This window comes from Mus caroli, chromosome 15 (assembly GCF_900094665.2).
Source record: "Mus caroli chromosome 15, CAROLI_EIJ_v1.1, whole genome shotgun sequence".
Lineage (NCBI taxonomy): Eukaryota > Metazoa > Chordata > Mammalia > Rodentia > Muridae > Mus > Mus caroli.
This window is the reverse complement of record NC_034584.1, coordinates 46,467,968-46,480,566: the sequence shown is the minus strand read 5'-3', so window position 1 is coordinate 46,480,566 and position 12,599 is coordinate 46,467,968. Positions and strand designations below refer to the sequence as shown.

The window sequence follows — 12,599 nt, the reverse complement described above, 5'->3', positions numbered from 1 at the left end:
GGGAATCCATCAATTTCTTGGATCAAAAATATTTGAGAAAGGAGGGATCCCCCACCCCAGCTTCAACTCCCATCTATCTCTCCTTGCCTTTCAGTGCTGGTACGTCTGGATCCCAAACTACCGAACTCAGACTCACATCAGTACCTCAGTTCTCTGGCATTTGGGAGAGATTTTCGGGCTCAGCGCCCTACAGTTGACAGTCTCAGCTTCTGTGGCTGCTTGAAACAAAGCCCACAATAAACCCTGTCATATGGACATACCTATCTATCTATCTATCTATCTATCTATCTATCTATCTATCTATCTATCTATCTATCTATCATCTATCTACCTACCTGCATATATCATCTATCTATATCTATCTATATATTATAAGTTATGTTTCTCTGTCTAGTATATTGATGAAGATAGACTGAAAAATAAGATTATCTTCCTTGATCTCAAGGAATTTATAGAATACTGACCAGTTATTTGAGGAGTCAACAAATCTATATCTATATATCTATATCTATACCTATACCTGTGCTTATACCTATATCTATACCTCTATCTATATCTATACCTATATCTATGTCTATATCTAAACTTATATCCATATCATCTATACCTCTATCTATCTATATTTATATCATCTATCTATATCTATCATCGATACCTGTATTATCTATATCATCTATATCTATATATACTGCTTTGACATATGCAGAGTTTTGATGTTGCAAACTCATATTTTCTAATATACTTCAGGCATCTTGAGTCTAGCTTCTCCAGTAAACCTTATGCCCCAACATTCATGCACCAAGGTCAATATTTATAAATAGATCCTAGTACAGGGAGGAACTAAATGACAGCAAGTGGCGTGTGTTTGTGTGTGTGCCAATGTGGAAGCTCTGCTTAGTGACACATCTAGCATTCTAACCACTTTTCCAGTTCCCTGATTTGAAAAAGGCACCCTCAGTGCTTACAGGACACAGAGGCACTGTCACCCTTAGATCTGAGGTTCGAAATGCCACTTGTGTCAACTGACTGTGAGTACACACCAGAGCATGGCTTCCTGCAGTCTGGCTCTGGCGTGCTCTCTTCTCTTGTCCCTTTGGAAGCTTATACACATCATGGAGCCTGTTTTCATCCTGCTGTCAGCCTTGCTCTCAGCCTTATTCCTTCCTCCTGTTTCTCATGTCTATACATCACTCCAAGCACCGATGCCTTATCAGGCTCCTCTAGAAAGCTCTGCTAAAGGATGCCAGCCCCAGGACTACCACATCACATCTTCAAAGCCTCTTGACAAAGCAAGAATGTGAAGAGTGGGCCACTGTAACTACTTTGATCCTGTAAAATAGATCTTAATTGTGACTGCTTGGAATCTTTCCCTGGAGGTCCCTCACAGCCAGGTGCCCATGGGACAGTGAAGAAAAGGGGCCGTGGACACAAGTGAAACAAGAGCCACATCAGAACTCTTAAATCCTTCCCCAATCTTCTTGCTTTCTCCCACCCGGACAAGGTGTGAAAAATATCTAAGAAAATTCCCCTACCCCTACAAGGCAGGCATCTGACAGCTTCCAGAACGCTAACCTGAATCTCAGGTATTATTGGCACATTCTTTAATTTGTCCTCGGGGATGTATATAATTAAAGGTTATGAAATTTGGGCAATTATCCAGGCTCTTTCTTCCTAATGGCAGACAGCAAATATTAAAACGGCGCTCGGCATTCACCGCTGCCAGCAGCAGCCGTGTTCTTTTTCGCACGGATCACATTCTTTCATTCCACACTTAATTGGGAATGAAAAAGGTCTTTCATGCTCCTGTTCACCTCTCTGCTTTTTTTTTCCACCTCCCTCTCTGTTTCTTGAGGGAGGCCTGTGAGGCATACAATCTTATTCTGTGTCTGCCATTGATTCGGTGTTGGCTACTGCTTTCCTGTCACTTAGCACACCGAGGTTTTCCATTCAAGGGCATGTGTGGATGAGCAAGCCTGTTCTAGGTCCTTTTGATTTGCTGTTAGAGAGATGCTTTGGAAAGTCTGGCTTTGGGGGTTTATTTTTAGAGGCGGTGAGACCCAGACTTCATCATGCCTTGTAGATCCTACTTGATTCTGCAGCAAGGCTCGGCCCCCACCCTCCTCAAGTACCAACCTAGAGCACCGACAAGCTTGTAAGCTTCTAAACCACAGGAGAGAGATTCTGATTCTCTCATCACCTGGTCCCAGTGGGGTTTCTCTAACTCATCAAAGGTGAAAGACAGAGAGCGACTGGCATGGACAACTGGACCAATATCTATTTGTAGTCCTTTGTTTTATTAAGCTGATGATGGCTTAATAAACAATGACCCTTCTGTCATTCTATTGTCCTCAGTTGCCCTGGTGGGAAGGGATATGTTGTCTCTCTTTCACAGATAAGGCAAAGGACACTCATTGGCTGAAAGGACCACACAGTAAAGGGTGAGAGCTGAGAGTCAAGCCCAGTGACTTGAATGGAATGTGTATGCTCCATCAACCGAAAGATGACAGACTGCAGCAGCTGACATTTCCAGTAATGACCCAGAAGGGATTTTTTTTCTCCTTATTAAGCATAGCAGGGTTGAAACTTACTCTTCTTGACTCTGATGTGCCAGATGAATGGTTATTTTTTCTTTTTAAAATAACAGGTTTCACCCTGCTCTGAAATTCTCCTTTCTGACTATGATAATGGGATGTGCTCAAGGGGTTCTGTGGAGTGTGATATGGGAGAGGATAGTTAACAAAAGTAACTTCACCTCTTTTTGCTTAGGGTTAGGGTTAGGGTTAGGGTTAGGGGTTAGGGTTAGGGGTTAGGGTTAGGGTTAGGGGTTAGGATTAGGGATTCTCTGGTGTACATGCATGTACACCATATGTACATGCATGTGGTATGTATGAGAATATGCTGATGATCCGTGTTGAGCAATCAGCTTTCTGGGTGATGTAAGATCTTCTACTTGTAGCTTCTTCCAATTTCCATGGTGCAAACTCACTTCTTGTGACTTAATTAGTCACCAACATAATACTAAATGTGGGGTCAAGATGAGATGCACAAAATAATCGTTTCCTGTCACGATACAGCAGCCCCATCAGCATTCTGGATGCAGGTATAAAATGGAGCTCCTTAGCAGGATAGTGTTGTTCACCCAGGGACTTGTACTTGATCCTTCTGAAGATATACCTCTGTGCAGGTACGGCCCAAGAACCTTCAGATCGAATCATCTGAATTCAGAGGAATCTCATTGCCAAGGGCAGTGGTTCCTTATGCTCACCTGTAGACTCCTTTAAGTGGTCCCCAGCCCTTTATCAGTGCTGTCTGATTCTATATCAGTGTCCTCAAAATGCCAACAGATGAAGTATCTGCTTAATAATACACTGGTTTCCATTACAGACAACTGGGCATCTTGTCCACATCTTAGACTTTAAGGGCCTGACCTTCCACAGCCTCATTTCTCACTGTCTTGTTCACCAGCTCTTTCCAGACATCTCTCACTCATCGTTTCATGAGCCCCAGTCTGTGAGGCATCCTTGGGCTTTCTCTAAACCACTGCCCTTCTGTATCACATCAGTATGGCACCATCTTGATTGTAAAGTTATTCTGAATGGTTTTTATTAACCCCAAATTCAAGAACATGGAATACATGACAAGCAGCTTCGAAATCCTTGTTAACTGCATCCCAGAATTTAAACACCAATGCCAAAGGTGTCCAGAAAGTAAAAGTGAAACCATGCATACTTGACAACTTACCTATAATTGCTTGACTTGTCTCAACATCTTTCCATGACACACATCACTCCTGTGTTATATTTTGGTTCCTGGCCTGTTCTTTGCTGTTCCTGCTGGCAATTCTCCACTGCCAGCAGGATTCTGAATTCTTGGGAGTTTGTTTATTTGTTTTTCTGAAATGGCAGAGCACTTTCTTTTAAACTACTGAGTTTTACATCAATTTCATGCTGGAACACACAGCCTGGTAAAAGACTTCCAAACTGTACTGTCTCTGAATGAAGCGCTGTTATAGTTTTCATGGGAACGAAAGCATTTGCGTTAATACGCTGGCTAAAACATTTCTCCAGAAGTGAAAATCGAATCCTCCCTCAATACACAAGAATTTTCAAGTGTGCATGTGTTTAAATAATTTTCTACTAGTTGGACCAAACTCAGGAGAAAAAAAAAAAAAAAAAATCTGTGGTGGAGAGAGACAGATCCTGTCTTTCTTCAAGAACGTCGGTAGGGGGAGCTCGTGCTTCGTCCTGGAACCTGAAGCCAGGCTCCCAGCAAATGCAGACAGCTTTCAAGTGAGGAAGAGGTCTTAAGAGAAGTTTGGGGTGTGAGAGAATAAAAGAAAGGAGAAGAAAAAAAAGAGAAAGAAAAAATCCTGAACTTATATTTTTTTATCTAGTATTATCACTATGGTTCATCAAGCTTTGAAGAATGGGAAATGTGTGCTGTCTAGAACAAGCTATCAAACTTGCCGGCCTGCCCCACTCTCAGAATACTTTTTCTTTGTCGCCTAGGGTAGCATGGTTTGTAAGGAAGGTATAGATTTTCTCTTGTGTGGGAGAAGCTGGCTTCTCTGACCTCACCCAGCGAAGGTGTCGATGCTGACCTGAAACCTTTAATCAAATGTGTCTGTAGAGAGAAGTTACGTGACCGGGAGACCCAGCAGAGCTGGCTGTGGAAGTTTTGCTGCTGAAGAACAGATGGAAGGAAGGCAAGAGACCTTTCTCTCCGGTCTGGCTGTGGGAAGGGAAGCACAGTGCAATGTGCTAGATGGTTGGAAGTGTGTGGACTCATGTTCATTTGTCTACATAAAATGTGCCTTTTGCATATCTGTGTTCTGATCCAATGATTGAGGCCAGCTGGAAACCCATAATAGAAATTCAGACCATTGGACTATCTCTAGACGGTCCCCCGGACCCATTCCCACCTCTAAAAAGCGTGAGCTCACCTCAAACATGAGAAAAAATTTTTGAGAGGAAAGCCATCATTGTTTTTTCTAGATATCTTGAACTAAAAAGAAAGTTTTTTTCCATGAAAATGGCTTGCTGTGCGATTCTTCTCTAGGAAGTGATCGCTTCATATTTAATATTTAACTACAATTAGAATTACAAAAGAATCGCTCATTTCCTTTATTTCTGAAATTCATTTTAAAATAGTCTGCTCATTTAGTGTATCCTTGTTTTGGGCAAAATAATATAGAAAAACCCTGCATATTCTTCCTCGTATGGACAATCTAGCCAAAGATGAATGATTCGTGAAAACAAACGTGGTTGTGGGTACATTATATGCACAGGGGAGAACAAGAAGGCTAAATAGTATAGGTGAGGAAGGATTGAATGCAGGCAATGAATAGTTTAACTCTGTTACAGATTTTTATCTTTGGTGATAAAAAGTTTAAAAAGTGTTTAAAATTTATTTAAAAAAACAGTGAAATCATAAAATTCACAGGGGATTCCCTCCATAGATTGTGTTTTGATTGGTTACTATAATGTATAGAAAGTTTATTGAGTTTTATACTCTTTAGATCTGGTTAATTTCTGCTCTTGGGGGGGGCAATAAAGTTTAAAATATCGTTTAAAACTATGATGATGTAAAAGAGGCGTGAAGGGCTCTGCCTTTACTGTTTTGGTTTGGTTTTTAATTGCAGTTTGGTTTTTTTGTTTGTTTTGTTTGCCTGCGGAGCATCTCTGCACCTCAGACCCTACCCAGTGTAGGTTAACTGTTGGAGAGTGATGCCATCTTGTGGTCAGACTAGAAATTAAGTCTAAATATTAAGAGCAAACAAAACAGCCGGTATTTGAAAGGTTCAGAGTTAACAAATGCATAAGAAGAACCCGTTAAGTTTGGGTCTCTCACCTAACCGTAGACTCTCTTATACAGAGTTTCCTATCCGACCCACTTGGAACCCTTACGTTGACACACTGAGCCCAGTGTGTCACATACTCAGGCGAGTATAACATTGCTTCTTTTTGGTTAGAATTAAATTTTCTCTAAGGAGGGGACATCACAGGCTCTTAAATATCACTTTCCTTCAAGTACTGAGTGAAATTGTCGTATTTTGACAGTTTATGACAAGAGGGAAAGATTCCAGGAGTCTGGGAAGGAGAGTCAATTATATTTGACCCAGGACGGAGATGAGTGAGAACACTAGCATTTTGGGCAAGTAAATTTTCTCAAATTGAATCCATCAAGAAATCTTTGGAAATGTTACCTCTTCAGATACTGTAGGGGGCGCTATTGCCTCTTGGTCCACTTCCGTTGGACTCTTTCAGGTGGTTCTTTTTTTTTTTTCTTTCTCTTAAGTTCTTTGAACTGGCCTATGAACGAATATTGCAGACTTGCTCTTATTAGGGTGTGTTTCCAGGTGTGTTTGTCTAGTGCAATGACACTTATTATTCTATTCTAGACTGGCTTTCTAGAATGGGATCCCTCCGCCAGGAAGCAAATTACACTCAGAACTCTTTGGAGAAAGAACCCTTTCCTTGTGTACAATGTGGGTAGATCTTTTTGATTTGTTCTTTGCATTGTACGTGAATAAATTTGAAGCTAGGTGATTTGTCTTTGATCAGTAAATAATATTTTTCTTAATAACTCCAAATAAAGAGAGATAAATCAGTATTTACTGCCATTTAAACCGTAATATGGAGAATACAAATGCACCCTGTCATTTGGAAAGCTGAGAGAGACTGAGATACAGGAGATGACTCAGGGTCAGATGAAACTCATTAGAATCCCAGTTCAGCTACTTACCAGCTGCATACATCTGAATAAATTATAAAATAATGTGAATTTTGGTCTGTAAAAGTAGAGCAATATTCCAATCACGGAAGGCCTCTGTGATGATTAGAGGGGATGATGTGAATGAAATATTTGCCAGTTCTTTATTACTAGGAGAAAATAAACCCTCTTCAGTTATTGGATGCTCAGTGGCATGTTGGTTCCTAACAGACCAGGATCCTGCAGGAAGCTCAGACACCCTTTATCTCCCATGAGAATCTTCACAGAACACAAATGGCATTTACTGTTAGCCCAAGTTGTGGAAATCATTTTGCATTCTGAATATGGGATGGGAAATTCGTCTGCAGATCTGATGCAATCCCCATCAAATTCGTGATAACATTCTTCACAGGACTAAATAACAGATGGAATCCTAAAATTGATACAGAGATACAAACTAGCACGAGTAACCAAACCCACCCTCAACAGAAAGCGATACTGGAGTCACTACAATACATGAACTCAAATAGCACTGCAGAGCCAGAGTAACAAAGAGAGCGAGGGCCTGGCACAGAGACAAACATGTGCTGTGCAGCAGTGAAACAAAGCAGAAGAATCAGAAGCAAACCATAGCTATACCCACCTCATTCTGGAAAAGGTGTCAGAAGCACATATCGCATAAAGGACGCTTTCATTATTCCGTGCTCTGGGGAAACTGGCTTTCACACGAGAAGAATAGAACTAAGCCATTTCCCTCACACAGCTCAAAACAAAAACAAAAACAACACAACAAAAACAAACTCGCAAGTAGATTAAAGAACTGAATTCAGGATTTGAAACTCTGAAACAGCAAGAAGAAAATACAGGTGAAATAATTCCAAGTTGAGGCCTGGGCAGACACTCTCTAGACAGGAATGGTACGGAATGGGGGTAATCTCAAGAATGACAAACAGGTTTATAGGAAATTAAGATTCCACACAGCAAAGGAAGCCACTACTCAAGCAGAGAATAAGCCTATATCTTTTCCAACGACACATCAAACATGGTATTAACATGCAGGGTTTATAAAGAACTACAAAATATATACACCAAACCCCACATCAGCCAGACTCCTGTCTGATGCTTAAACGACAGAGTGGAATGAGCACAAGTATAATTTTTATATAGATTCTTTACTGTTTATTTTTTGCATTGCTGGTAAAAACTGGCATGACTGTTTCATAATTTAGACTTTTAAACAATTGCCTAATCACATTTGAGTACTGAAACATGAGTCTGTGTTTACCCAGTGTGATGCTTTGTACATGCTTGGCCCAGAGAGTGGCACTTTTAGGGGGTGCAAGTTGCCTTGTTGGAGTAGGTCACTATGGGCATGGGCTTAAGACCCTCATACTAGCTGCCTGTAAGTCAGTTTTCCACTAGCAGCTTTCAAATGAAGACGTAGAACTCTCTGCTCCCCCTGTACCATGCCTGTCTAAATGCTGCCATGCTGCCACCTTGATGATAATGGACTGAACCTCTGAACCTGTAAGCCATCCCCAATTAAATGCTGTCCTTTATAAGACTTGTCTTGGTCACGGTGTCTGTTCACAGCAGTAAAACCCTAACTAAGACACGTAGCTACTCATTTCCTACGGTGCTACATTTTAACCCTTTCCCCACTTCAGCTCTAGTCTACTATGGTCTCAGCAGATTTTTAGTAAGTTCAAACCCTCTAAGAACACCAACCCAATGTTTTAGGGGCTCTCAAAGACTGCACACAAGCTACTCCAAAAATCTTAGTAGAAGGCAAGGAAGCTGATGTCTGGCTTGTGCTGCACTAAAGCTTCAGCAACATGCACAATATGGGCACACATTCATCTTGTGTTTCTTGAAGCTCTTTTTGAAACTAGACTGGTATTGACCATTTAGCAGATGGCAAGATTCAATTGACAAGGGGCTATTGATGTCAATTTCATCTTGCAGAAATACGAATACAGTCAATAAAAACTCATTGACCGGGCAACGTTTGCCTGCTTACAATAAACAGTAATAATATGTGTGTGTGTGTGTGTGTGCGCACTTATACACCAGTGAGGGTGCGCACACGTGCAGCAGACGGCAGTGGGAGGGAAACTAAGTCTCCTGCATGGTTTCTGGCAGCTCTGAGACTTAGTTTTTTAATGGTTTGTAGTTGCAGACACAGAAATCAGGAGAATGAAGGTTTCCACGGCTTTTACAGAAACAAGATTGGATCAGTTCTCCAAGTTCAAGTAGAAGCTTAGTTAGAGGGTTTTGTTTGTTTGTTTATTTGTTTGTTTCTTAAACTCTTAGAAAGAGCTATCAGCAGAATCTGTTTTTCTCTTTGTGGGTTTTAAGATTGGAGTGTGGTCTCTTAAAAAAAGAATTCGGCAATGTTTCTTCTGTTTCTATTTTGTAGAATAATTTGAAAAGTATTGGGATTAACTCTTCTTTTAAAGTTTGAATTCTGCAATAAAACCATCTGGCCCTGGGCTTTTTATGGATGAGAGATTTTTAATTACTACTTGTATTTCACTAGGAGCAATAGATTTGTTTAAATTGCTTATCTGAACTTGCCTTGACTTTGGTATATATTGAGAAAATTGCCCATTTCCTTTAGATCTCCCAGTTTACAGTGACCTTATCACTCTCTGCATTTCCTCGGCGTCTGTCCTTAAGTCTTCCCTTCATCTCTAACATTATTAATTTAGATATTCTCTGGCGGCCTTTTAATTACTTCGGATAAGGGTTTGTGAATCTTATCGATTTTCTTAAAGATTACCTTTTTATTCAATTAATTCTTTTTATTATATTGATCTCTGGACATTTGACATTGTCCCATCCAGAAACCCATGCTCTCCTGATAATGTTTGTGTTAATTCTCAAAATCTTTCCTCTATCACTGTTCATTTCAAGTTTGTTCAGTATTTTCTTTTCCTATTTTTTTTTATTGTTTCTCTTTTTCTAGTTCTGAGTTTAAATGTTTTAATCCAGTTCATTTCTTTTTTCTGTTGAGAAGTAGTTCACAGTCAATCTAGAAGTTAAGTAAAAATATGTTTTGAGGTCATATAACCCTAGAAAATACTCTATATGACCTTTCTGATAGGAAGGCTTCATGTTCATTAATAAATCAAAGACCAGTTAAAATCAGGATTTTTTTTTGAAAACCTAACAATTCTATATCTTACTAGGCTTTGCCCACTTCTGCTATTAAATAAAATATAAAAATACAAAATGATGAAGATACGAAGAAGAGCTACAATTCAAGATTCTCTTTTGATGATGGAAAAAGAATGGAACGTATATGGTCCATGGAAGTTAGGCATCTTTGGGAGCACTTACACTAAAGCCATCTATTTGGAAATCCAATAATTTGATTTTTGAGGCTCTTAATCACATTTGAGGGTGAATTTTCTTGTCCATTTTCCTTTTTGGATACAACTCCACATTTTTATATAATAAAACTTTTGAAAACAATTATTTATTCTTATATTTCTGCTTATGAGCCTAACGTAAGAGCTGAGCCATCTCTCTAGCCCAATTTTTTTATTCTTTAAGATTTTACTTTAATATATAACATATATTAACTTTTTTATTAGTGTTTTGTGAATTTCATATCATACATTTCAATGCCATTCATATCCCCGTCTGCAAGTACCCACCCTCCACCCTTGCAGCCTTCCCACACAACAGAGAAAAAAAAACTCACTCAAGCTGTAGTGTGTCAGTGTGTCACAGTGTATACCTTATTTGCACACTTCTTTGCTCACAAATGTTCATTGCCATGACTCTTTAGTCTGCTATGAGGCCTCTGGCTTCTGCTACTCTATCCATCCTGGAACCTCACTGGGACTCCTCTCTGCTATCCTGTTGTTGCCCTGTGTCATGGACATCCTATAGTTTTTGATCTGTAGTACCAGCCCTTTCATGCACTCCAGCAGTCCATCAATGGGGTAAAAGATGGGGTGGTCCAATTCAAAGCCCTGGATATGAACCTGAGAGGTATCTAAGCTGGTCAACCTGCCTGCTCTCCTTCTCTCGTGCCTTTGAGACTGGCTCACCTGCAACCACTGCAACCAGAGCCACCTCTACCCTGCTGTCCACACAAAGGTCAGGGCCAATTCTCCCGTCTACTGCAGGTAGTGAGAAACAGGGCCAGTTCTCACATGATGCCCAGGTTAGGGGTAGGGCCAGTTCTGCACAGCCCTCAGGTATCAAAATGTCCTCCGGGCAACAGCCCAAACCAGGGAGTTCCTTCTAACCTTTGATAGCAATAGATACCTGCTGCTGCAGGGCCACAGACCCAAACATGGCCCCTTGTAGTAGTAATACAGGCCAGGACCCTACCATGGCCCTAGGTGTCATCACCAGCTACTCACTACTCTCACATCTCCAATGCTTCCCCTCTTCACTGTGCCCACATCCTTCTGCTTCTCTTTCTCTTCCATGTCTTCACTACGTACTTGCTTCTCTTCATGGCACCAGGACCTCTGAGTGCCCAGGGTCATCTCAGGAGTGTTCTCAAGAGACCTCACTTGTGCAAGTGGCATTATGACTTTATGGCACTGGGCAGGACTCATCTTGGGCATCCTATCTGCCCCCCACCCCCAACCAGGAATGCACAGCACTGGACTCGTGGTTATCTCAGGTTAGCTCCCTATTCGGGCCCCATGACACTGGTCTGGTGGTCATCTTGGGCTCTCTCCTTGCCCAGCCCAATCAAGTGGTTCCATGCAAGGGCTGTCTCTCTTGGGTTCACTCCAGCCCAGGGCCCACATTCCCAAGCGGAGTTCTTCTAGTTTCTGGCTTGCTCTAGATTCTTGGAGCCCATCTGGGCCTGATTGGTACTGTACAAATGGTTATCTCAAGCTAGCTCTCTGTCAGGCACCCTGGAGCTCCAATGGAGATTGTCTCAGGCTCACTTCTTTTTCAGGGAATGCTAGGCTACTAATCATTAAGATGTTCATAAGTCGGAACACTGAGCATAGACATAACCTTTCTCCTCTCTGTCATCTACTGTTGCACATGTGACACAGCAGCCACATGTACAAGGCCTCTAGAGGCATGTTAGACATATCGTCCTGTTATTCCTCTGTGTTCTGTTAGACAATCACTCACACACACACACACACACACACACATGCACACACACACACACCACCTCTAGTTTATCTCTATATCTTACCTACTGTAAATGGTACTACTATAAACCCTGAGGGCAGGTGCCTCAGAGATACATTAGTTTGGAGGCTTAGGCTAAAAGTTCTGAAGTGGTGGAGCTGGGTCATATAGAAGATATATTTTAGGTTTTCTGAAGAATCTCTATAGTAAGTTGCCTAGTGTCTGGATGAAGTCACCTTCCCCAACAGCAATTTGCGAGTGTCCCTTTTGTCCATATCATAGATAAAACTTGTTTCTTAATGACTGGCATTCTGACTAAGATAAAATAACAACTTAATGTGGTTTTGCTTTGTATCTCTGACAGCCAGTAAAGTTGAACTTTGCTGGACATTTATTGACCGTTTGCTCTTCACCTTTTGAGAACTGTCCATTGGTCTCCTTAGCCCCTTTAGTTTGCATATTTTACATATTAACTATTTGCCAGATGTCCTGCTTTCAAATATTTTCTCCTATTCTATAGCACATTTCTTCACTTGATTCTTAATTCCACCAGACCCCTTTGATTTGTTGTTGCCATCATTTCTTGAGACTGGAGTTCCATTCAGAAAACTCATGCACATCTTGAAGTGCTTTCCCTCCTTTGTCCTGTAACACTTTCTGTTCTTACATTAAGACATCTGATTCATCTGGAGCTGAATTTTGTGCAGGGTGAAAGATAGACACTGGCCATGTGTGGATACCTTGATTTCTCAGCTTTTTTGGCAAAG

General features: G+C 41.0%; 1 non-coding gene across 1 annotated transcript; it reads right to left on the bottom strand.

Annotated features, from left to right (window-relative positions):
* Window positions 1–11,646: 11,646 nt before the first annotated feature.
* On the bottom strand, window positions 11,647–11,778 carry LOC115029466. Its single transcript, XR_003835042.1, has one exon. It is a non-coding gene; the product is annotated as a small nucleolar RNA SNORA17 (small nucleolar RNA).
* Between the last annotated feature and the right edge of the window lie 821 nt (window positions 11,779–12,599).